This window comes from Mus musculus, chromosome 16 (assembly GCF_000001635.26).
Source record: "Mus musculus strain C57BL/6J chromosome 16, GRCm38.p6 C57BL/6J".
NCBI lineage: Eukaryota > Metazoa > Chordata > Mammalia > Rodentia > Muridae > Mus > Mus musculus.
In genome coordinates this window covers 74,866,365-74,890,946 of record NC_000082.6, presented here as the reverse complement: position 1 = coordinate 74,890,946, position 24,582 = coordinate 74,866,365, and the positions used below count along the sequence as shown (strand labels likewise).

At 35.2% G+C, this 24,582-nt stretch overlaps 1 protein-coding gene and 1 pseudogene across 21 annotated transcripts in view; both read left to right on the top strand.

The window, feature by feature from the left end:
- Nucleotides 1-24,582, top strand: part of Robo2 (roundabout guidance receptor 2) — a 1,555,468-nt gene that overhangs the window by 556,497 nt on the left and 974,389 nt on the right. The window lies entirely within an intron of this gene.
- On the top strand, nucleotides 20,207-20,286 carry Gm52278 (annotated as a pseudogene).

The window sequence follows — 24,582 nt, the reverse complement described above, 5'->3', positions numbered from 1 at the left end:
TCTTTGCATTTTGACCATTTTTGGTTTCCTGTAATGGTCTCTGTTGCTAAGCACAGTTTTTCAGAGCCACATTTATCTGTAGGTAAAGAGATAAGTTCATAAGAAGCAGTGAGGAACTATGATGGTTTAGTAAAATAGCACAGTAAATTCTGTTCTAAGCACTCTGTCCTCACTAGCCCTAAGTTCCCTAAGGTTTGAGTAACAGGCATGACTTTACTTCCTTTTGGTAGGCCCTAAATCTGTTATTTTCCTACAGCTGCCTCTTTTGATGCAAACCCAGCTGACTAAATGTTATTAAATATTAACAATCCAAGAATTCAGAGTTTTGATGTTGTTTTATGAAATAAAATGAACCTTTGAAGAAGAAAAGTGACATAATAGGAATTATTTAATGAAAATTGGAAATGTCTAGAGGGTCACAGACTGTTGGGAGCATTAAAATGATCCAAAGAAAGAATAATAATAACAGTAGTTTGGATCAAGTGAATAAACTTGAAGGTATGGGTATTTTTTAATATAGACACAATGCATCCTCCTATGACCACAATGTGATATATGTATCAGCCATAGGCAAAGGTGACTCCCAATAGTCTTTCTAAACACATATATTGGTTGAAATTTTTTTTGTTGAGTAGATAGACTTCAGGATGCAGAGGAAAGAAAAACAGGAATCAGACATTCAATTTGAAAAGGAAAAAAAAGCAAAATACACGAATCTACAAGTTCTGGAAATCAGGAAAAAGTGGTTTGGCTGCAAGTTTTTCTCTTAATTAGCATATAGATGGTATGCAAAGCCATGGACCAGATGTGTTCACCAAGAGAAATAACTGTGGCCTTGGCACTCCAAGATTTTACAGAATAGAGAACTGAGAGGAAACATCTGGAAAGTGTGTAATGCTGTAGTTAGACCCAGAGACAAAGCAGGGAAATGTGGCATACAGAAAGTTAAGTGACCAAAAACATATTTTGAAGATGAGAAAAAGAACAGAGAACTATTGAACTTCTAATGGGAAGGCTGCTGCTCACCTTGATAAGATGTTATTGCAGTGTGGTCATGGTCTCTTTTAGAGCCTGATTTGAATGAGTTTGATGGAGTTGAGAAGGGTAAAAAAGAATTATTGACAGCTCATTTGAAGCAAATAACCTCCTAGCTCTTGATGTCTACCAGGTTGAACTGGAATAATTGGATCCCCTGCCTATACCTTTGATGGGAAGGCATGGATATTGCTCATTAAGATTTTCTTAAAATTCTGTCTAAAAAGCAAACAAATGAAAACACAACAAACATCTTGCTGAGCTATATGGACTGAAACTCCAATGGGAAAAGTCTGCAAAGAAAGATGCTGATAAATAAGAAGGATATTTGTTTTGTCAACGTATTAAAATGGAAATGAACGCAAGTTCCTAAGTGTTGCTGTATTTAACTAAAAGGACATTGTCTATTCATAAAGCTAGTAGATTGGTCCTCATTTATAATATTAATCCAAAAATAATTTTTGATAATCAAAGATATAAAAGGCATTTTTAAAGAATGCCTAGTTGTGATTAATTTAAATAAACCAAAGATACTCCTCGTGTCAAATTTCTCCTCCTCGAAATATCTTAGCATGCAAAAGCACTTCATACTCTAATGGTAGAGTATATGGAGGTATCTTTCCTCAACTTTAAAATACTCACTAGTACTACTAATGATATAGATTGTGTATGTTCTGCTATGCTACTCTCTTCATTTTAGGGCTGTCTGGTCCTTTATTTTGGCATCCCTTGTATAACAGACACCTTTATTCATATTTCATCTATGCTATATTCATATCACATATAGACCCCGAATATCATTCTAGCCTCCCTAATGCAATATGTCTGTATATTTCTGTACTCCATTTCCTCATATGCATGTGCATCTATCTTTACTCGGATCTACAAGACTACAATTATATGGAGTACCACAGGGTTACAAGGCTCTGTGCGGTCCTCTTAAAGAATTGGTGGTTGCACAGTAATGATGAAGACTCCATACAAATTATTTCTTTCTAAAATATACTCCTTATAACTCAATCACACTTCATTGGAAGACGCTACACCAGAGAGACATGAGCAGAACAGCTATGGCGACTAAGTTATAAGGTAAAGGAGCATATGAATGTATAGTTAGGGAGGTAGGATACATCAGGAAAGATATAAGCAAGTGTAAGGGGGGAGTGTGCTCGAAATATATTGTACACCATTCTCAATAAAATAGTTCAAATCTTTTTAGAAATATTTTTGAAAAAAATATTTTTTCTCACGATCAATTTCAGTGAACTTAAATACTGTTGTTAAGCATGTTGTGAACCTTACGTTTTGAGAAAGGTGAAGCTTTGTCATTTTTAATTTTGTCCTCGACAATTGCTGTTTTCTTTATCTCATTTTTTTTGTATTTTAAACACATTACTATTACATTTTCTGTGTAAATCAGTAAAGTCAGTTTGTAATATTTCATGGCCCTTTGTGCTATTGCTGAGAAAAAGTAATTTCTAACTTTTAAACAGGCTTTAAACTTTTATGTGTAAGTGTTTGAGATCTATTTGCATTAGCTTCTGATTTACATACTATTTCTATGTCCCTATTAGAGTATTTTATTTGCTCAATTACCAAGAATGTTTTATCAAATTGTCCTTACCAAGAACGTTTGATCAAAGTGTCCATGTGTTGTAGTAAGAGGCCGGCCAGCGACCTACGTGAACCGGATATTTCTGGAAGACAGGCTGGGGCTGAAAGAGACAAGACTGCGAGAAAAGAATGATGAAGCCAAGACAAACTTTTCTCTGATCAAAGCCTGTGAGTTTACTAAATGACAGTGCTTATAAGGAGGAAGGCCCATCCCCCCTGCCAGTCTATTCTTGGTGCCTAGAGCCAGCCTGTAGGCAAGGACAGACATGCAGGATAGGAGTATCTCCAGGATGTCTCAAGGGTCTCTCAAGGGTCTCTCAGCAGGTAGCAGAGTCAGAGAAAAGCAGTGGTAGTTGACATAACAATGTAGCCATCTAAGTCAGAAGGCTACACCCCAGGTGATCTCATATTCAGTGGCAGCAAGGTCTGAATCAGCCTGCTTCAAGGATGGGGGAGGCTACAGTTATGTGTAGAAAGTAAAGTTCAAAGAAACATTTGCTCATCAGCGCTTATCTGGAAAGATACTGGGCAATCCTATCTCCTGTTGGAAGAAGACAGTGTCTTAGTAAGGGAAAAACCTTTCATTCATCAATGCACTGCCTCTTCTGGACTGATTTAAACTAAGGTGCTTATTTGCTTTCCATAGTTTTCTACTTTCCTAGTGTTTCCTTTACTCCTTTCCTTAGAGAGTTTTCTCTAGTCTTCTAAAACCAGTTTCTCAGATTCACATCTTAATGTTGAATTCTCATATCTCTTTGGGTTGAAAAGTCTGTACACTGGATTACTAAACCCAGATGGTCACAAGGCATCCAATTATGATCCTTCTAGCTTAGTTACAGCAGGTGTTGCCAACAGCCTTAAACATGTGGAGCTGGCACCATAAAAGCATTTTTTAAAACTTTCTCTAGCAAGCTACGCAGACTGATTAGTGAGAAGCAAGATGTTTGTTTTAAATGTTCTGATCATCTTTGTCTTACAGTGTTTTTTGGTATGATCAAAAATTTCAATATACTGCCATCTAAGTTTCTTTTGGTCTCCATGTTAACTTTTCAACATTGATATAAACAATTTGCCTTATAAGCAAAAAGGGCCACCATGACCGTTGTCTTCAGATTCCCTGTCAGTTGTGACAGGTGATTTTCCTCACTGTGAATTAGGCAAATACTTTTTGTGATAAGATTGACAGGTGGAAAAGCAATATGTCTTTCATCTAGAGAGGTGAATATTTTAAGTAAGGGTATCTTTATGGGTTCTAATAAAATTGAGATGAAACAAATTCTGTATCAATAATCAAGAGAAAGCAAGCCAAAATAATAAAAAATCTAAAATATTACTATACTGATTCGATGAATATCATTATAAACTCTGACCACAGTAGGGTATTATTTTTTACATAAGATGTTCAGAATAAAGATACAGTTGAAGCAATATGACTAACACATTAGAAACTAAGAAGCTATTGGCACTTTCCAGATAGGAGTTGAAAGAAAATAATCCATTCTATTTACCCGAAAGATATCCAGTCACTTTCATCTTGCTTTATATTAAATGCCATTTTGAAGAACTACTCAAAGTCCCTTAAAAGAGGATTTGATCAGAAGGGAAAGTATTAAATAATGAATTTCCATGCTTTGAATTTTATGCATGCCTTCACATAAAATAACTTTCTGATGCATAAATCTCTTTTATCCCATGCAGATGCCACAAAATTTAGACATGGGTGTTGAGAAATGCCAACTTGGAATATGGGGAATAAATCTCGATACCTGTAGGGCAATGTAGAAATAAGAGGACATTTTGTTTCTCAGGTTTGACACTTATGTGATGATACTGTCTTTACTCAATATAATTGTAGCACTTGGAAGATCAGTCTTTTAAAAACTGGCCTTAGAATGAATTATTACTTACTCTTAAGAGGTAGGTTTGTTTAAGGACTCTGATGGGTATATGCGTGTAGGATAAAAAATATGCACTCACTGTTTATGTTTTATCTCCTAATTAATATACTACCAACATAGAACAATATCTTATATACATATTTATAGTTAAAGCATCTCAGAGGGCAACAGGTTTAAATACACATGTTACGAGTGTATAAACCCTTTGGCGGGACCTCAAACAAATAAATCTGTTTATGCAGAAAAATAATAGATTCCAATTCAGCTACACAAAAACAAAATGTAGGTCGCGATTCTTATTCTTACTGTCTCCCTGTGCACCAATTCTTATCATTGTCCTTCAAAGTTTTATGTTTTAAAATTTGGTTAATGAGTATTTTCTCCTGAATAAGTAATGGTAATCCCATTGCCTCCACCTGGGATTTTAGGTAGAACTTTAAGGTAGACATAAGTGATTAAGTCATATTTTTTTTTCAGTTGTTACTTACCCACTGGGGTACTTACTATGGCTTTATTTAATTTTTTCCAGGTTTTTCTTAATCACGATATAGTTATATAATTTCCTCTCTCCTTGTTCCTCCCTCTCCCATGTTCCCCATACCTCCTCCCTCCCAAACTGATATGGCCTCCTCCTCCTTAATCATTGCTATTACATATACATATCAACAAGGAAATCTAGTACAGCATTCTGAGTCCCTTCACTGTTCCCTTCCAGTGTTCCCTAGCAGTTCCTTATGTTGACTGACTACTGGATATTGGATATGTAGTCAGGGACTCATTTCTAGGAAGACGAATTCTTCATCTCTCAGTAGTTTTTAGTTGTCTGCATCTCTTCATTTCGAGGTGGGGTCCTGTGAGATTCTCTCCACCTATCCTGGGATATCAGCTCATGTTGTTATTGCTCAGGTTAGTGAGCCACATTGTAGAGACTGCTGATACAGCTTCCCTGTCATAAATAGCTATGAGACACAATCTCATAGTAGACTCTTACAAACTCAGGTTCGTAAAATCCTGCCTCCCCCTCTTCCAGGGTCTTCCATGACCACGGGTACAGGAGTTGTTCTGTAGAAGTATCAACTTGGGCTGAGGTACTCTGAATGGTTATTTACATTTCAACTTGAAGATTTCTGTAATGATCACTTTCTGCTGCAAAGGAGATGTTTCTTTAATGGCAGGAGCTGTCCACATTTTTTCTGGACTCTAGCTGCAAGTGAAGATGGTGGAGCTCTAAGGTAGGAAACAGATCCGAAATCAGGAATATTCCCAAAGGAAGCTATGGCTTCATTATACCTCATAACTTATCATTTTATTTGATGTTGGCACACCTGGTTTATCAGCTTTACACTGTGAATAATAATTTTTTACCTTTTAATATCAACATTCCACATGTTAGGATGCCAAGAGGCATCGAAACAGGCATACTTCTGGAGAAAAGGCCGTGAAACTCAGTGCTAAACAAATCAAGATATATTTGAAAAGAATTACATCTACCCACAGGAAACTATTTGAGTTATAATACTTATCCTATCCAAGAAGTGCATTTTTTAAAAGTTTAGTTATTTAAACTTTTGAAAGAGCAAAAAAAAAAAAAAAAGAATTATGTGGTTTTATTCATTGTTCAAAGAATGGGAGATAAAGGAATTTTACTAGAAATAGTAGATAAAAAAGTCTAAATATAAAGACTGACTAGGGGTCAGGCAGGAACAGGATTTACCTACTCTATTCTCTTCTTTCTTTATGGAAGCTTTTCTGTTGCCTTATGCCAGTTAGAAAGCTCATCGCATTAAAATTTAACCAAGAGCATTTCCTCACGAAGTTTTAGTAATCAGACCAATGATCCAGAAGAAAAGAGAATCCTGTTTCCAGGTGAGAAAAGAGGAACATTTGGTCTAAGCGATTCCAGCAAATGTCCAACTCTAATGAAAAGCATCATGCAAAATTGAACACATCTGAGATCTGTGTCCAGCTTCGGGGGGCTTGCTGGGGGGCAGCTAACCTTGCATTGCAGCCAAGATTTCTGATCTAGCATTTTCCTCTTAAATAACATTCCCAGGTTGGAGAATAGGTTTTATTGTAGTATTGACTGCCCCCCAAAGCCATTAAGTTACACTGTTACCTGTGCATAAGGAACCAGAAACAGGATGTGGACAAAATGAGACTTAAGTGGGTTGTCAAAACCCTTGAAAGGGGACAGGAACATTGATCGATACCAAAGGGGAGATTGAGAGCTTCACTTGGTAACTGGAGCAAGTGTGTGTTTGCAATGTCTGAGAAGTGGCAGGAGAAAGGCCATGTGGGGCTGACTGCAGCACCAGAGCTTAATGTAGTAGGTAAAATGAAATAATTTCCAAAACACTTAGCATTGATGTACTTTAATGTACTGACCTTATTCTAATCTATTATTAATTTTACTATTTAAACTACTAAACTGCTTCTATAGCAGAAATTTTAGAGTGTAAAGAAAATTTTAAAAAATATTGAAATCCTGGAAATTTAGCATCAATATTTAATTTTTAGGAAATATCCACCTGTTTAGTATTTCTATAGGAAAAATATTAAATATTTAGTTGGCTGTCACCAGTAAGTCTAGGGAGCACCCATTAATTCTCCTTTCATTGTCTTTGACATATTATCATATGTGGAGTTTCAAAAGATCTCATAAAACCAATGTTAATAACTTGAGTATACATTAAATTTTGTTTAATTGAGTAATTACATATTAAATGTCAGTCTTCTTTCTCACATTAATATTCATATAAGTCTCATAATATACTCCCATAAATAATTAGAGGATAACTGTTTCATTTTTGTCTATTTATTTGAGGTAGTAATATACCTTTTTTGCTTTTATGTTTTAGATTTTGTTATACATTAGCATATAAGATAATCGATTTCATTGTAGAATTTTCATGCATACTTTACATTTATTAACCCTTGCCCTTTGTTGCCATTCTATATTTCTATATTTAATATATATTTCTATATTCTATATTTAAATTTTATTTAAATTATTGTATAATGAGTTAGATATATTATGGTATTTTAGGACAACATATTTTAGTTCCTTTGATCCAACAAACTTCTTTCACTTTTAGTGGATTACTCCTTATAACCTCTTTCCCAGTCTCCTCTTCTTGCATGCCTCATACATCCTTTTGCCTGCTCCATCTTTTTATATATATGCTAAGATACATACATGAGGATGAATGTGTGAATGTGTGGTTTTTGTCTTTCTGAATTTGAATTTCCTTGGCTGATTAATACTGAATGTTACGGTTCATCCATTTTTTTTCTGAAAATTTAATGATTTTTTGTTTACCTTTTCAGTAGAATAAAATTCAGTTATATATATATATATATATATATATGTATTATGCATTCATCTGTTCATAGACATCTAGGATAATCCATTATTTGGACAGAATGAATAGAGTATCTATGACAATTCGGTGCAATTATCTCTGTGGTAGGATATGGAGTCCTTTTGGTAACCGCTTAACTATGGTATACCTGGCTCATGTAATAATTTAAATTATTAGGCCCCACTATTTTGTTGTACTTTTTGCAGTCACTGTAGCAATGAATAAGAGTCACGTTCTCTATAAATCCTTGTTGCCAGATTTCTTAATGACATCCATGCTGATTGGGCTGCATGGCATCTCAGTGTGATTTTGGTTTCCATTCCTTGATAAGTACAGACACTGAAGATGTTTGTTTCTGCTACCCCTCTTATCCATTACCATTCTTCTCCCTAATACTCTCAACTTCTGTCTTCAGTCATTATTTTACTGCCTTCTCCTACCTTTTCTATTCCACCTATGAGGGTCTCTTCTTCTCCTTTTCGTGGTCAATTTTCTAGTGAAAGCACAGACACGTGCGTCCTTATGTGCAGTGCACACACACTAAAATTCATACTGTGCTCATTGGCTTGAGATGCTCATCTTCCTGAGTCTCCCGCATTTCACTTAATGAGAACTTCCAGTGGATTTTCTTTCCAGGGAATTTCATAATTGTCACCCCATTTTATTTGCCCTCATTTTTTCGAGAATACATAAGGACTTTTTCAAAAATTGTTTAGTTACTAAACTTTAGTAGGTTTTTTTTTCTTTTATTAATACCAAACATGCAAAACCTTCTCTAGAGTTGTTGTCATGGGCTATCCAGAAGATTCTACAGTCTATTTCTGTTTCTCTTGATTTCTTCCTAGAGATTGAAGGAAAGAACAGAGCCCAGAAACTCCCGAGCTAGAACTGACCAGTATGTGCCTTTCCTGAGTCCTAGCTTTCCTGGTACCAGGAGAAACCATTCAAGCCTCCAAAGATGGGAGGCAACCAATATTACTAACCTGCCATGACACCTATGAGCCAGATCAACTGCCAGCATAGCACAATAATTCTAAGGATGCACAAATGCCACACATATATTGGCTTTAACAAATAACTCTCTTGATCAGACTTAAGATCTGCTCAAGAATGACATCATGCCTTCTACTGAAACCCACTGAACTTCTCAGGCCTGGTGAAGTCACATACAATGTATTGTGATCATACGCACCTCCTCCTCCAGCACCTTCCTGACTCACCTTCTCTTTCCAACACATGCAACTTTGTGCCCATTATTTTCATTTTCACCCACTGAGCCAAGTTTGTGCTGTCCATAGATTCTTAGGTGTGTGGCCTTCCACTACAGCATGGTGGGCTTATTGATGACTATACGTTTAGGCAGGAAAAAAAAATCTGACTCTTCCAATCACAGCAGAGAAGAATTGTGCATAGCTCTTATGCTAGGGCTAGAACTTGGTGCTCAACTCTCTTTTTTACTCTGAATTTGGTTTGGTCTAGGTTTGAAATGCCTTGCTCATGATGTCACAACTGCCAGAGTTCTTGATGTTTAATAGATTGATTATTCTGTGGTTATAATAATATGTCTCTAGGAGTTGGTTTACTACTATGCCCATTTAAGTGAATAACAGTAGTTATTTTAGTAGTATTAGGTTTTCTGTTGACCCATTATGTCTCACTGTAGGCTCTTGCCTCCAATATTGGTGCCATTTCTGGGTTTCTTGTTTGTGGAGAAATTAAACCCAATTAGAAAGTGATCATTTACTTCTGTGATGTTTGTGGCACTATTGCACCTGTGGCCATGTCTTTCCAGACTGATCCTTGAAGCTTCTAGGTTTCACAGATGAGTGAATGTAGTGATCTCATTTCCACTTCAGTAGTAGCATTCACAACACTCCCTAGTACTATGAAGGCTAGTGTAAGAATGTAGGCATGATGTTCTATCTTTCCCTGCCTTTGTCTATCTAGAAAAGATAAATGACTTGATGTGGTTAACATGTCCTATCTATAGAATGATGCTGTTTCTATTCTCATTGTGGCTGATACACTTTCAGGAAGGGTATGGACTCGGGAAATCAAACTTCTGAGCTTTAAGCCTCAGCTTTACTCTTTCCCTACTGTGCCATATCAAGAAAACAATTCACTGACCATGCCTCTACTTCCCAGTGATGGAGTCAATGTGCCAGCAATTGAATTGGTCAAAAGTTGCAGTTCTGAAATGGACCACATGATAATCTGGTTGACAGTGGTTCCTTAAATAGTAACAAATGATATTTCTACTTTTACATTAACAACAAAATTTTTCTTTCATTTCTGGTTCAAACTATTCACAGAAAGCACCAGGAGAAGTGGTGGCCTCTCCCACATCTAAACACTGACTGAATGGCATAATGAGACCTAAAACTATAAAGATAAAAAGGTCAGAGATATACATATTTTAATCCATACCATGTCAAACATTGTTAACACACCTAATTCATCTTCTGTCTCAGCTCACTGTTATCATAAAATAAGAAAACCACAATTTGATTCTTGCTTTACTTTAGGGCACTCAGCTTTGAAAACTGATTAGGCAATATATTGCTTTCTGAAGTCTATTGGGTTCATTAACAGCAAAATAAAATTTAAGGTTTATTCTTATCTATATAGGACAAATGGAGGTTGAACATAACTGCAATTATTTAAAATTTTTATTTTATAATAATGCAAGCCTATTGTCAGTTGTGTCATAAGCTAAGAGTTTTATATTGAAGAGCTTTCTCCATGTTTCTGCCAAAGTGATATACATTTTTTCTTTGAAATTGTAAAAGTTTTCTTAAGATAAAGCTTATGAGTAATTACTAGTGAAACTGAAATCTTTCTCCTTGAGTCTTAAGAATTATGTGTGCTGTCTTCCATAGTCCTTTCATTAATGATCCTAACATTGTTAATATTTTATATTCTAATTGTGTTCTCTTATAGCCTTAATTTTGCTCTAGTGAAATATATTCCTACAAAGTATCCTTCTACCTTCATAAATCGAAATTCATAATGGAAAATGGTTTCAATTATCTAAGGTTAAGCTGAGCCTTTTTATTGAGTACATTTGGTATTTTCTAACTTAACCTAATTTTATTTCATGAAAGTGTATAGTTTCAGAATAAAACTTTTCTTTCAAATAAATAATACTACCACCAACATTAATGATATCTATGTAAATATTTAAATATATAGAATGTACATTAAATCTTTTGGATTATAGCAGATCCAAATTATTATGAGACTAACATCTTCCCATGTTATAAAAATGATTTAACGCAATTTAAACAGTGGATAGAGAAAGCGTTTGTTTTTTATTGATCTGGATTTCTGTCACTGACTTAAGTGGTCATGGCTTAATTCTCACACATGATTTTATGGTATATACAGTAATTAGTATGGCCCATTGATTGTAGTAAGTAGTATCATAATAAAATGATTCTAAATTTCCAAATGCTATATTTTCAAGAGTAGATTATGTGTAAACCTATAAATAGCACAAATCTGAACATAACTATTATAAGAAATCTAAATAGTTACTGGATATCCACAAATTATTAATATTATAAAATTTGGTGGGTTTTTTTTTACTTTTGTTTTATTCTTGTGAGTTTCATATCATACACCCCAGTCCCCCTCATCTTCCTATCCCTTCATACCCGCACTCTGCCCTGGCAAATTCCCCCACCAAAGAAAAATTTAAAATGTAAATAAAAATAAAATAAAACAAAATAATATAAAAACAAAGTACAGAAACTATCTCATTGTGGAAGCTGTGGTGTGTCACAGTGTGTTCCACAGTATAACCTTTTATCTAAAGTTGCAGATTCTCCATGACATAGGGCAAGAGTGGGAGAACCAAGAGGAGTCCAAGTGGTGATCTAGTATGAATAGTGTAATAGAAGCCAGAGGCCTTGAACCAAATCCATGAATCATTGCAATAAACATTTTTAAGTAAAGATGTTTATAAAATTTAATTCACTATTATCCTACAAATTTAATTTGCCCAATGAAGGATATTTGTATGCTTTCTGTCACAAAGCTGAACAAATTCTTTAATAAATTCTGTTCTAGTCAATCCATTAGTTTTGTCAATTCCACATGTCATAATCACTATGAAGGCTATGCAACAGTCTTTCCTAGTCCTTGACACCTTGAATGTCCAAATCAAGCTAAGTTTGTATGAGAGTTAGTTGCTAATTAACTGAAAGCTTAAGGAAGTTGCGATAGTGGTTACAGTATAACCAGAAAGGTAGATGATAAGGGCTCAGTAGACAAAAGAAAATAAAACCGAGAGAGGGAAATGGTAGCATAGTACAAAAGTGGATTCTCCTAGGATTGTTGGCGTAGAAAATGAAAGGATCCAGTCATAAATCAAAGACCACAGGAGACTTCTAAAATCTGAAGAAGATAATGAATGGACTATCCATCAGAAGGGATGCAGCCCTCTCAGACCTTAATATTGGCAACTTAGAAGTTTTTTTTTAATTATCATTTTCAAAATTATAAAATGTGCAATTTAAAACTAACGTTGTGGTGAATTGCCTAATCAGGAATAGGAATGCCACCACCTTGTATCATGTTACAGCCATATTTGTCCTTAGAAGCAAAGGAAGTCTATCACTTGATGTTAATTTACACAAAGTTTCACAGGCTACCTAGGTGTCTCTGCTCTCTGCACTAACTAGGCCAAGTCCGAACTATTGCAAAGGTGACAGCTTCACTTACAAGTTCCAGTCCCTTGAGTGATGTATGTGATGCTTCAATTCACAATTGTGAGAATTAGCTGCCTCATATTTAAGGAATCCAGTTCAGGAACACAGCCTAATTACTTAATTACTCTAGAGAATTACCAGAGTGCAATGGAGAGAATATTCATGTTAATTTTCAAAAATCAAAAATTTTCTTTTTGATTTAGTCATTGCATTTCACTTTACGTATCTTTATTTCTTCATATTTTATTAGCTACCTAGCTCATTCTAAATAACATTTAATAGAAAATTTTAAGTTAGCATAGACTAAAATCAATTTTTCTTAAACTTAGGAGTCTTTGTAAATTCGGAACTTAATTTATTTTTCATTATGGTTAAACTTCTAAATAAACTTTCTTACATATAAAACACTAAACTAGTATTTGTTTGTTTATTTTTTTATTTATTTCAAGGTCTTGCTATTTGGCTTGAGTTGGCCTCCAAAGTCCATGCAGACCAGGTTGGTCTTGAATGCTAGATTTTCCTGCTTCAGGCTCCTAATTTCTGGGCTGACAGACTTGCACCACTATGCCTGACTTAAAACCCTGCCTTTAACTCATTGGGCCAATAATGAAAGCATGACACTTTTTACCTGAAAGTCTTTGGCTCTCCATTCCTCTAACACTGCCTTCATTCCAATGCTCTAATATTTTTACGGTGTGGAATATGTAGAGATGGGTAGTCCTGGTGACCTGCTAACTATGAAATTGGTCCTGTGCAGTAAGAAAGGGGTAACTGAATCAGTATGAACCTGTTTAAGTTTTTTGTTAGATTAACTTTTCAAACAACAAATTACTCCAAACAACTTTCTTTCCTTGAGCCACACTGCATTAATGAAGGACATTCATCAATAACGCAGCCCATTCTCTGTTATAACTCTAGTTACCCATTGGATAACACAACTGCTATGGATTAGCAATGCATATTAAGAAAATTTGCTAACAGGATCTTATTCTCATCCTAATTTTTAGCATGGGGTTTTATTACTGAGTTATCATAACTCATTGTTACTGCCAAAACAACAGCATTATCCCAATGACACGTTTTTTGTATCAAGGTTAATTTAAAGTGATTAGCATATGCGGTAGGGATGTTGCTATGGGGATAAGAACTACACATCTTCTGTGATGGGCAGAATATGATTGCTACTGCGGCCCTACTAAAATTGGATTATTTGTTTTAATGTCATGAGGAACAAGTCACACGATAGAGATCAGTATCTCTTAAATAGCATCCCACACTCCTCAATCAATCATCTTTTCATGTCTTCAGAATGCTGTGCATATGAAAATCACTACTTTATTATCCGCCTAGGAAAGTTTATCATGATGTATTTGGATGTTCAGAAGATTTCTTTTAATTACTATTGATTCTCCCATCTCCCAGGAGGGTAAGTAGCAGTAGTTAAAGGCAGAGTGCTTATTCAACTTTAATTCATTCATCAAACATTCATTGAGAGCTTGCTGTTTGGGTGTGATATTTTCTATATGCTGACAAGAAGATGAAATATTGTAGGACATATTTCCTCCTCCTCTTCCTTTTTATTCCTCCTCCTCGTCCCCCTTTAAGTCTTTCTCTTCTTCCTCTTTCTACGCATCTTATCATCTTTTTGAATATAAATTTAGAAAGGCATGGCGATGCTACCTCCTATAATATTTCTCTTGTGTCCTCAGAAGAAATGATTGACTGTACTTTGTACCACATTCATTGATAGAAACTTGAGATTAGTGTACTTAGTGATTTTTTTTTATAAAGCTGTTATTTTAGTATACCAAATGGAACACGGAATATCTCTGAGTCTTTGAATAGTCCATCAAGAAACACTTATCCTGGAGTTTATTTTCTATGCATCGGTTTCCATATATGACCATAGAAATTGGCTGTATGGTCCTTAGAGATAGTGGAATCCTCTAGTGTCAGACCATTTCATGCTCAAATGGGCTCAACAACTGAAAAATAATTCTAGGTCTGTTGTCACTAATCTGCATAAAGCTCCTACTACTCTAAGATGTCAGTTGTCTATGTGGCATCTTCCAGATATTTGAAATAATGCATGAAATACCAAATTTCATGTACATAAAACTCATTTTATCCACAGATCATGTGCCCTTCCCTCTTTGTCATTTTATAATATTCTCCTCATAATCTTAAGCAGTTGAAAATGCCTGTCAACTTTTCACATATTTAGTATAAATAAGGTAACAACCTCATGATTATTATAAAATTCTTGAAGTAGCCAAATAGTTTGTTCCATGTTTCTTAACTATATTTATTTTAATAAGCTTTCATCTTTTATACTTTACTATACTCTCCTTTAATATGCTTTCATTTTAATTTGAATATTATTATATTCTGCTTTGAAAACATATGACTACAACTCCTTTAAAATGTAGCATTGCAGTGTCTCTTAACAGCATTGTGCCTTCTCATGTGACACATTATCTTTCAAAGAATCACCCAGAACACTAAAATTGAATTCCAGATCTAGGGAATAAAATGGATAATGATACTGATTTGGATCACCAGCCCATAAATTTAATGACAGGTTGGAAACAAATTTTACATTGTTACCAAATATGCTCCAAAAATATCATTTTTAAAATTTCTATTAGGCATGAAATAGATATGATTTTGCATACTCATTGACATTTAGGACACAATCAACGAGGACATTCATTATGGCACTTAGAATAGTACTGCTATAATGTGAAGTGATGAACACAGGAGGGGACCACCTCCACTTGTACCATTGAAAGATGTTATGTTTTAACACATCTGGTATATTGTTAACCTGCAAGTAATTATGAAAACCCCATTTCCAATTTGTGTTAAGAAAGAGATAAAAGGAACACAAACTCTTTACAGACTTGGGATATTGAGGAATAAACATCTTGAGAAACAACATTAGAATACAGTATAGTAAGTATTGTACTAAAGAGCCCCAACATAGGCCACATAAAACATGTGTCTGGTTTTCATGTGGAATCCAGTCAGGAAGACAATGCAGTACAAATTGAAGCTAATTTTAAGTTGTATTTAGGGACACTGGTAGACAAGACTGTTAGAAAAAAGTTAGTTAGGTCTTAATAACAGGCTCGGGGGAAGAGGAAGGTGCAATCAGAAAAGCAGGAGAAAAAAACGTACCTCTACAGTATCATAGAAGCTAAGGGTTGGTGTGAACCAAGAAAAGCGATCATTTCATTTGGATTTTATCTACTGAAAATTGCGAAAAGATTGGTAAATTTAATGACCATAGGTCATTGTGAACTTGGAGCTTCATTGGAGTCTAAGGACCAAAAGAAAGATAATTCTTAATAGACACACAAAATGTGACCTTCAGTGAATCATTGTGATTTGTCTCCTTATGGGCTCTGTGCATCCGGGTAAATGTTGAAGGTATTTTTCATCTCTATAATGACAGATTAAATGGGAGTGGCTGAGTTAAGTCTTACTGAACTTTGTAAAGATCATCACAGATTTGTCATTTTTGTTCATCTTAGCAATGAACTTTTGTCTAACTGCCATATATTAAAATTCTTTATATTTCCATAACCCCTGAAAAATAAGTGCTGATATGGAGTAAATATGTCTTTATTGTTAGATAAAAAATTTAATACATTTAATAACATTTTAAGCAGGTATACCAAAAAAATCAGGTATTTCAAAATACTTAAAATTTTTTTTTACTATGAAATGATTACATCATTTCTCCCTTCTCTATGTTCCTTCCAAACCCTCTCATATACATTTCCTTGCTCTTTTTCTCTAATTGTTGTTACGCGTGTGTGTGTCTGTTTGTCTGTCTTTCTATCTGAGTGTTTTCTTAAATATATAAATACAACTTGCTCTTGCCATATAATGTAATGGGAGAAAAGGTATGTTTTGCATAATGTAAGCATTTACTTAAACACAGCAATAAACTCCCTGCTTCTTGCTCTGTGTTCCACTTTACTGCCCTGCATTGCCGTGGTACAGCTGAAGGCAGACAGCTCTGGATAAACTGCTTATCTTCTGCCTTGTCAGACAGACAGCTCTGGATAAACTGCCTTCTCTGCTTTGCCTTATGCATCACTTTGCTTAAGCTGCATCACCCAGTATTCACCTGAAATGAGACTGACGACTGTGCAGGGAATTTCCTTTCATAGAATGATGGCCTTTGAAAATTCATTGGACTTTATTGTAAAAGCAAGGAGGGTGTGCCTTCATCTTGTTCATGTCTTCATATTAGAAAAGTACATTCCTAAGGGTCTGTTCTGAATAGTCAGTGACTTCATGGCTTACAGTTCTGTAATGGAGAATCAGAGTCTGAAAAAAGGCATGTGTCTGGCACCTTCCCAAGGCATGGGTGTTTAAGGCATGATGAACTGTGAATTTGCAGTTGCTGGTTGCACACAGCAAGCAGGTGTTTCAAATCTAATATTGTCACTAGCAAAAGTGAACTATATTTAAAAGTGTGAAGTGTTTGTTTTAGAGAGAAACATCTTTACTGAAAATGAACAAAAAGATCAAGGTCAGTACTGTTAGATTCTCTCAGAAAGTAAGTGATCATAATGAAGAAATAGGGAAAATATCTTGTTTATTCTGATGGCTATACAATGAATGTCAAGCAAATGGATCAAAAAATGCCTGGATTTTTTTTTCTAATGAGAAAGAAAGGATGTGGCTTTGTATATGGCTCTGGGTGGGTGAGGATGAGGGGAAAATCTGGGAGGAGAGGCGAGATTGCAATCAATATATTTTATGAAAATAATCCAGTTTTAATTAAGACTCAATATAATATAAAATTACTTTATTTAAATTTTAAAAAGCTTGTGAAGTTTCCAAAACACTTTTCAACAGTAATATGCCCAAGCTTTATGAAATATCCAAGGTACGACTGCGAAGAATATCATGTAGACGTCTGCCCATATATGTATGTAATGGAAGTTATGCCTTTTGCCATGCATGGAAAACAGTGAAAAACAAGAGTAAAAATGTGTGACATGCATGTGATATTAACTGGAAAATTGCCTCTACTGCACTTTACAAGTGAGACTTAGAAATTTTTTTTTAAATATAGGAGCTAGAGAGATGGCTCAGTAGTTAAAAGCAGATACCTCTTGCACAGAACCCACTGTACATTGCTAGCACCCATGTCAGATGGTTTTCAACCTCCTTTGGCTTCAGTTCTCAGCAGTCAGATGTTATCTTCTGGCCAACAAAGTATCCTGCACTCCTGTGCTCATACCCATACTCAAATAAACACACACCCAACAAAAGAAAATATTGAGCAAAGTAACTAAGATGCTAAAAGATACATTTCATATATTTTATTTTCTTGGAGGCTCCTACATCCATGTCTTTATATGTGAGTATATATCCTGAACTAACTCCAGAAGTGAAGAAAGTAATAGGGGGAATTTGCAGATTGGGAGAACAAGAGATCTGAACAGGGAAATGAAAAGAAGTGTAAAGCCCTGTTAAAAATTGAAAGGGAGATAAACATCTTAATAAGAGGAGGGTAAGGTAAACTATAAGGGTGGCTGGAACACTCATAGGAAATCTCACTAGTAAATCTCTAACTGAAAGAAAAGAACTACAATACATGGAATCCCATGTATAAATATACGTATATATTTTAAATGAAGATTTTTCTTTCAGAGTGATCCTCTCCCTGAAAGCCAAAGACCATCTAAGAAAAAGAAAAAAGAAAAAAAAAAAGAACAAAATGACCACACTAGGCAAGTAAATCTCTCCTCTCAGATGTTGGTCAAGTCTGTCTAAGGCTCCCAAAACTTAAAGTCTACTGTTATTGTACTTCGTTACCTCCATGAGATGGAGGGTAAACCCTATTACTGAAAACACCATAGACTTAGGATGCAGGGTCCAGAGTCTCCTGACATGAACATGAACTGAATGCGTCTTCCCTAAGGGTTAGCTTTCATGGTACCAAAATGTGTCAAGCAAGCTTTCAAAGAAGGTAGAGCAAAGCCCTACACAGTAATGACAGCTATGAAACAGAAAAACGCCAACATGGCACAATAACCCTAAGAGCTCAGCAGTGACTCTCATACTTCGGTGCGAACCTTTAAAACTAATGGCTCCTTAGTGGCACTCATACAAAGTGATAACCAACAGCTATCTAACTGGACTCAAGATCTACTCTTAAGAGAACTCATAACTGGAATTAGATGCAACTACTCAGGGCTAGTGAGTCATGGATCTTGAAGAATTTACAAACTTCATGTTACTAAACCAGCATAATTCCTAATTGCATTTGAAATATTTTGCCTTGGATATCTAGGCCAGTATAGTTCTTGCTTCCCATTAAGGAACTGTCTTTTTGGAACAGACAGAGACCATTAGAGAAAAACAGTCATTGAAAAAATGTAGAGTTGTGAATTCCAGGCTCAATGCATACATCTACAAACCACTATTGTGCCTAAGGTTCAGGTATCACCATGGAAGAGAAGGTGAGATGGGCTAAGGTGGAACTGAAAAAGACAAAGAAGCTCCAATCCTTCCCAAAAAAATACAGACGCGACTAAGGAATACCGAGAGAGGAAAAAAATGATGGCAAGCCTTGGTTATATTTCTGACAAATTAGTTTATTTGATATTGAAAGAAGGGCTCTATGGCTTGTGGACTTGAGGCAATATCAACAGCTCTTATTTTGAATTCTGGTCACCTTTCATTACTAGCACCTGTCCAAGGTTTTGATTCTAAGGAAGACATTCTGTTATGTGTAATTCCTGTCTTAGGCAGGAAGATGTTTTAAGTCAGTGTGTGATCAACACGTAAATCTGAAAAGAGAAAGGACTACATTGCTGGAAATTCCCTTCTATCGCTTGTCCTAAGACATGAAGGGGGAGCGTATTTACAGCAGCATCTCCTGGGTGAGGAGCAGCTTTTGTCAACTACATCCACAGTTTTGCCTTTCTGTTCTTCATTTTATAACTACAGAGGAAACCCCCCCAAAACTACAAGTTTATCTTCGCAGACTTTAGTTTTATGTCTGAAACTGCTCCATGCTTTCTGGAGATCAGGTAATAATATTTGGCTTTACAGTATACCATCATCTTTCTTAAGCTATACCTTAGTTAGCCTAATTTCTTTCTACCACATGTTTATCTGAGCATTTTTCATTTTAAATTTGTTATTGCTACATTTTTATAAAGCTTATATTTATTTTATTTTATGTTTTGCCTGCATACATGTATGATTTTTTTTTTTGCATCTTGGGTTTGGTGCTTCAGTGTGTAAAAAGAAAGCATTGAGCACCCTGAAACTGGGGTTGCAAATGGTTATCAGCCATCACTTAGGTCCTGGGAAGCAAAACATGTCCGCTAAAAGAACAAGTGCTACTAACAGTTGAGCCATATCTCCACCCCACCCCTCTTGTGTCTTTTTCTTCTTCTCACTGTAAGAACAACATATCTCCAACTTTGCTTCTGAACTGTGAATGAACTTCAGGTGAGAACTAAGACTACCTGGCTTTAAAATTTTAGACAGGATTATCTGATTTTGTGATGCTATGTAAATAATATGCATGCATTGGAAGTTATACTTCATCACTTCTTGGCCTTTTGGCTAAGATCAAGTGTAGAAGTTATTCTTTATATTATATTATAGTTATTATTTATATTATTCTTTATATTATTCTTTATATTATATTATATTCTTCTGCAAAAATTATGATCGGTACACTGTATAGACGGAGTGGAAGCAAGCCACAGATATCAGACACAGAGTCATAAGAATAGAGTATAAACAGGTACCCTAAAACCATTGTGTGGCTTTGCTATTCTGTTCTGCAAGGTAAATGTTTCAAATGCTTCTTTGAGTTACAATATTCCCATGGTGCAATGTTTCTTGAGAGCACAACCCCATGGTCAACTGAAAACTGTGCACAGACTTGCTCCTACTCCTTCTTGGTATTCTCTAACTTGCTATTTTGATGAGATCAGTTGTTACTCCTACGTGAGATTTATTTTTAAAGATTTTTCTGGCTTAGCTCTACCTTTTATCCCTATTCTTGGTTTTCAGCCATAATCTTTGCTGGAGTCTCTTTTAATTTATCTACTAGCTTGCTATGAAAGGGATCAATAAGCCACTAACCTTACAAATACTTGTTATGTTACTGATTGAGGAGTAAATGACTATTTTTTACTAGGTTCTGCTGAAGGTGATAAAAGTTCCTATTAAGATGCCAGGAACTGAAGGATTATTTCCTTCTCTGAAATTTAAGATCGGTATAGAATATAAACCCAAGTGAGACTTGATGTGCCAAGGCAAGTTGTTACTGAGGGGGTAGGTGGTTGGGGGAATGGGAACAGAATATGGAGACCGCCCTTTGCAAAAGAAAAGGGGGTGGGGGAAGGTGGTGGGAGAGTGGGACTGGGAAGTGATTGAGGTATAACAGGAATAAATAAATAAATAAATGAAAACATCAACCAAACAAAGACAGCATTTCATCTCTTTGTTCTTTGTTATGATAGTTTGCACCTTTTGCTAAATAAATTAGTTGTATGTATTTGGCCAAGTTCACAGGAGCATGTGAACTGGGAATGAAAGATTTGAAATAGTTTCCTTCATATATATCTTTTCTTCTGACACTTTTGAAAGATTTCCATCATAATTTCAGAATATGAAAATAATAATTTCTTCTAAGAAGCCTGAAAATCCTGAGGTACTATTTCAAGGGTTTTGGAATCGTTGAGGTTAGAAGTTATATTTTGCCTGTATTTTGAGAAGATATGTCATAATGCTTCTTAAAATATGGAAATACCAATTTTGAAATATTGAATGTGGTAATAGTGTACTAATTCCTTAGGACAATGAACTCTCTTATTTAAAACTTATTTTTGCATATGCACAAACTACTTTTTCTCTTCTGAATATATTGTACTTTATATAAAATAACAGAAGTTAAATTTGTAGTATCGAACTAATAATTTTATTCTTCTCCAACAATCTGTAATTTTCTCAGTGCAATAGAGGACATATTGCATTATTTCCAATAATATTGGGTCTGATAAAATCATATTTTTACACTACATATTGAACACCTCCAAGATGACTCTAAGGCAAACTGAAACACTCTTAAAGCATTGTCTAATTATGAATGCTATAAAAATCCATGCATAACTGCTGAAAAGATAAGTCAAGGTCTATTCATCTGTCTCAAAATTATTTTCTAAGAATATTCTACCAATGAGGATAAGAATCTGTCCTCTAGACAAATAGATCCCAGGCAGGGACCAGCAGCTATAGTTTAACCCTGAAGAAAAATGCAAGACTTGGCAACTGTCCTGAAGCGAGGTTGCAAAAGTGGCAAGCTGCCTCAGGAAACTCAGGGGCAGTTCTTGGGTGAGTTTCTTTCTGGCATCACCACTAGTGGAGATCACAACATACATGTGAGGTGTAGAATAGTGAGTCTAAGAATAGCAAGGTGGAGCAAACCAAACCAATGCTCAATATCTGTCTTCCACTGTCTATGGGGTCATACTTATATTCCACCATCATGATTTCTTTCACGTATTTGCTTTAGCATAATATCCTTTCATCACCCGTGTCTGCTTCAGGACAACACACATTCCCGTGTCTGCTCCAGCAACACATCCTTTTACCTGTATGCCCCAGCAAAACATCATTTAACATAGCTGGCTTTTCAATGAAACTAGAAGTTTCCACTTCACAGCTACTTTCCAATTGATTACTGCCATTCAAACAGGGCATGCTAATATTACAAATAATATTTTCCTTTCATCTGTGATTACCTCAATCTCAATTAACTTTTAAGAAGCACATTAGCAAAGTCCTTTCCATTTTGACTTAGCAGAATCAACCTGAAGGGAGACTGCTCTTCATGTCTATTGTTATCATAAATAATTGATTACCGTTAAGTGCCTATCAATACAGAAACAGAAATACTAACATTGTGAGATATAATATCTTATTATATTGTATTGTGCAGCACCTAATGGTAGAATATGAATATGAAAACACTTGTGTGCTAAGCTGTTGTGGCAGAGAAAGTAACACATCAAGTTAATGATTTAAATTTGAAACTTCTTATATTTTTTAAAAATATTATTTTTATTACTCTTTAGTAGATTTCATCTTACTTAAAAATAAAAAAAATTAATAGGCCATGCTATAACAACTTGTATTTTCATACCTTTCTATTCAGTCATTTGACAGTATATTTTATTCAATTTTCATTTCCCTCTACTCAATCTAACCAATTTACAGCTTGGGAAAATATAGCCCTTTCAGGAAATTTGAAATAGAGCTCTGTTGGCATGTTCCTCTCATATAGCAATAGCAGGCGAGCATCTCTGATCATTATTTACTTAAATCAGTATGAGTCTCTAGACATTTGGTCAACCATGCTTTAGCTTTAGAAACTAGAATTTTCCTATCCAGGAACTGTTGTCATATCAGAGCAAAGGTGTAGATAGCATTTCTAATATTAGACTCTGCTTTTTCCTTTTGCTTGGAAAACATTTGTAACTTTTTTTGAGAGTTATTTTTTTCATTGCTAAAGTGATCTTAGTTTTCTCTTCATTAGATTCCTACAAAATTTATAGAAAGGTGTTAAACACTTCCTGTAATACATGACTAAGTATAGGAACTGAATAATCAATATCCACCAAGAATACTATTACAGTATATAAATGAGCACACTTGCTACACTCAGTAATGAGTTGTTTAGGATTGGATGTTTCCAAAATGTTACCCTGATTCACATGTAAGTTAATTCTTTCTCCATCACTCTGTGTCTCTCTACTCATGCTCTACCCTTGCTCTGCATGCTCTTCCTCATTGTCTCTCCTGCATCTTACCAACAAGGGTAGAGTAGCGACTAGCACTTTATTAAGACTCCTCCACTAAGCGCACCTGTCATCTTTTCCACTGTCTTCATTTTCTTATACAGTAATAGTAGGTACTTAAAACTCACAGCCCCTAAATTAAATGATTCCAATTGGGTGGACAGTTTGTTTTAGAAACTGCAGTTTCCATTGCTTATATCATCTGATATCCAGTAGCTGAAAGAACATTGTTATAATTTGATTATACTGTACACTAAAAATGATATATCTATCAAAATTTGTTTTGTTTGGAAAAAATGTTCACCTACTATCTCTTAATGAAACCCACATCTCTATTGATACAGTGAAATTCAATGACTATATGTGTTGCTAGTGGGGGCACTGATTAGCTCTGATCAGCGTCCTTCTGTCTTTTCCTTATCTTTTCCTTTTTCTTTTTTTTTAATTTATTTTTTTAATTAGGTATTTTCTTCATTTACATTTCAAATGCTATCCCAAAAGTCCCCCAGACACTCCCCCCGCCACTCCCCTACCCACCCATTCCCACTTTTTGGCTCTGGTGTTCCCCAATACTGAGGCATATAAAGTTTGTAAGACCTTTGTATGGGCCTCTCTTCCCAATGATGGCGGATTAGGCCATCTTCTGATTTCTTTATTCTTCCTCATTCCTGATGATTTGTTTGCTTATCTTTTAGCATCAAATAAGTATATGAAGAGTAAGGAGAAAATTAATATAAATGCAGATACTTAAAATACTTTTCATCTGTTCAAAGGCTATGAAACTTTGCATAATATTATGGGATGCTTAGGGAAGACACAATGTATTAAATAGTTAATGAATTATCTTATTTTTGTATGAAGAAACTCAGTTCCTATCTTGGTTCTGTCATCATATACTCTGCATAATATTCAGTTATTAGTGAGATTTTTCTCAGAAATTTTGGTTAACAGTGCTGCTTAACACATTGTTAGGTTACATGAAGCAGTGCTGACTATTTTTAGAGTATAAACAGCAAAACCTTTGTCATGTTAAGCAACTCTAAATATGTTTGCTGTTTGGGAGAACCCCTCAGAAAATTTCCCTTAATTTGTTCTAAGCAGCAAATTGGGA